The following is a 3,372-nucleotide window of genomic DNA, read 5'->3' as shown; positions in this document are numbered from 1 at the left end:
CCACAGCAGGAACATTTTTAAATATTAATCACCGCTTCAACGCCGTATCTGTCCGACCCACAATTACTGTTGGGCAGGAGCAGAGTCGATTGCATCTCATTTTGCTCCAGCAATTTGTAACGTTAGCACACAAACAAACAAAAACACACATCTCTCGTGTGTTTGTGTTGTTGTTGTTGTTGTTTGTTGACAGACACACACAGACAGACAGTTTCTCGAGGGCGTGTGCCGGACAGGAAAGTTTTCACTTACAAAAAAAAACCTACCCAAACCAACCCAAGGAAGAAAAATCATGAACGTGCACAGATTCTTTAAACGCTTTCCCACACACGGGCGGGGGGGGGTGATGGTTATTCAACAATGACGTCACATTCCAAATTCCCCACGACGAGATGACGTTGGGTTGTCTTTGATGATGATGTTGATGATGTCATAGCGCCTCGGCTGGACAGGGGTCACGTACTTTTAGCGCTGGATTTTTGTTGCGTTTGAGTCGTAGATGTTTTTGTCGTGTTTGAGAAACCCTTTTCAGATATCAATTTGGTCCCGGGTTTGTAGTTTTTTAAACGTTCTAGGGCTTTCGTGACCAATATCAGCCACGAGAGGTTTTTTTGTTGTTCGGTTAGATCGCGGAAATGTCAATGTGTCGTTAAACCCGTCACCACAGCCGACAGGAAGTGATGACATCACATTTATACCCTCTATTTAAGGAACGAAACAGGAGGATTTCTCCACAGATCTGGCTGTCGCCTGATGATGCTGGTCGTAATTACTGGCGAAACGTCGTGCTCGCATTGTAGATGTTGTTGTGGGTTTACTTTCTCATGGGGGGGGAGGGAGCTCAATAATGCATATATTTTTTGCACGGCAAGTGAGCTGTGACGTCAAATCCGTCACGTGACCCGGGCATGTGGAAGCATAACGCATTGTAGTGCAGTGGGTAGCGCTACGCTGCGCTACGAACCCGGCGACCCGAGTTCGATTCCCGCTCACGGCCACCACCGGTGACGATTATTTGAACCGGTCCTGAGCCTCCCCTAGGTCGACTCAACCTCAAACGAGTAACTGGTGTGTGAACATCGCCACTGGGGAGACAAAGGCGGCCGGGCGTGGTGAATCCAAGCCCCGGGCGAAGCCGGGTAGTCAGGCGAGTAATTAATAAGCAAGAAGAGGACCAGTGCGGATGATGGAGCGATGGAAATCAGCTCGCGTGCAGCCGCGAAGGGGATTGCGGATATCGCGTGATCGTGAGCTCACTGGCGACGGCATGGGGGGAGATCGTCATCCAGCAGTGGATGATGGGTCGTGACTGTTTGCTGCGACTAATGACGGATGATGAAGGTGACTGCTGGCATGTATGCCGATATTGCTGCTGCTGCTGCTGCTCATGATGAAGAATCTGCTGCTGATGCTGATATGTAACGGCCGTGCCTTCGCAAGACACCCGTGAAATGGAGCCTTTACAACAGCTTTAATCTTGACCTAAAGCTTTCGTGACTGCGGGAATTCATTCTCTTTGGGTCTTTCGGTAAAGCCACGTAAATAGAAAAATTAAATAAATAAAAATAAAAAATAAAAAAATAACGACGTTTCGATCGCAACACAAGCAATCGTCTTCAGGTGAAAAACTACAGCAGGCGAACTGAGGCAGGAGAAATATCATGATGGTGAGCGGCCCCGCGTCAAACTACGTGGCCGTCAGTCAGAGCCGTTCCCTCTACACCTTGGGGTGTGACAGGGATGTCCTCTGGCTCCACACATTATTTAACATCTCTTTTGACCGCGTAGTTCGTGAAGCCTTCAATGGCTGTACCGGAGGAATTACCATATGGTACAGATACAATGGGAGGCTGATCGATGCCCGGGTGCGGTCAAGGGATGGCTCCCTATTGCTCAACCACGTTACGCATGCCGATGCTCTGGTGATTGCTGCTCACTCAGAGGAGGAGTTGGAGGCACTGCTGCTGAATCTGGAGCATGCCACTAAGAGGTGGGGCCTTACCATCAACCACACCAAAACTAAACACCTGCCTGGGTATTTTGTACCATTGGACAATCCACCCCCACAACTCACAATTGGTGATGCGGCAGTTGTGGAGAGAGTGGAGAGTTTCCCATACCTGGCCAGTGTGCTCTTGACCGGCTCCGGTTTAACAGCAGAGGTCTCACTCCGACTCAGTCGAGCGCCATTATCTTTTCATCGGCTGCGTTACGCTGTGTGGAAGCTACCTGGTCTCTCGCTCCGCATGAAGTTCTAGGTCTTCTCGGCCACAATCATTCCCTTCTCTACGCTTGCGAAACGTGCATCCCCCTAATGAAGCATCTTCGCCGGTTAGAAACATTTAGGCTGGCCTGCTAACGATCCATCCTGGGTTTAACGATATGTGTGTGTGTGCGTCTAAGTCCCTGTGTTTCTATGTGTGTGGGTCGATGTCTGTGTGTAAGTCCATGTGTTTCTATGTGTGTGGGTCGATGTCTGTGTGTAAGTCCATGTGTGTCTATGTGTGTGGGTCGATGTCTGTGTGTAAGTCCATGTGTTTCTATGTGTGTGGGTCGATGTCTGTGTGTAAGTCCATGTGTTTCTATGTGTGTGGGTCGATGTCTGTGTGTAAGTCCATGTGTGTCTATGTGTGTGGGTCGATGTCTGTGTGTAAGTCCACGTGTTTCTATGTGTGTGGGTCGATGTCTGTGTGTAAGTCCATGTGTTTCTATGTGTGTGGGTCGATGTCTGTGTGTAAGTCCACGTGTTTCTATGTGTGTGGGTCGATGTCTGTGTGTAAGTCCATGTGTTTCTATGTGTGTGGGTCGATGTCTGTGTGTAAGTCCATGTGTTTCTATGTGTGTGGGTCGATGTCTGTGTGTCAGTCCATGTGTTTCTATGTGTGTGGGTCGATGTCTGTGTGTAAGTCCCTGTGTTTCTATGTGTGTGGGTCGATGTCTGTGTGTAAGTCCATGTGTTTCTATGTGTGTGGGTCGATGTCTGTGTGTAAGTCCACGTGTTTCTATGTGTGTGGGTCGATGTCTGTGTGTAAGTCCATGTGTTTCTATGTGTGTGGGTCGATGTCTGTGTTTAAGTCCATGTGTGTCTATGTGTGTGGGTCGATGTCTGTGTGTAAGTCCATGTGTTTCTATGTGTGTGGGTCGGTGTCTGTGTGTAAGTCCATGTGTTTCTATGTGTGTGGGTCGATGTCTGTGTGTAAGTCCATGTGTTTCTATGTGTGTGGGTCGATGTCTGTGTGTAAGTCCATGTGTGTCTATGTGTGTGGGTCGATGTCTGTGTGTAAGTCCACGTGTTTCTATGTGTGTGGGTCGATGTCTGTGTGTAAGTCCATGTGTTTCTATGTGTGTGGGTCGATGTCTGTGTGTAAGTCC

The sequence above is a fragment of the Lampetra fluviatilis genome, chromosome 63 (genome assembly GCF_964198595.1).
Source record: "Lampetra fluviatilis chromosome 63, kcLamFluv1.1, whole genome shotgun sequence".
NCBI lineage: Eukaryota > Metazoa > Chordata > Hyperoartia > Petromyzontiformes > Petromyzontidae > Lampetra > Lampetra fluviatilis.
This window is presented reverse-complemented; position numbering follows the sequence as displayed.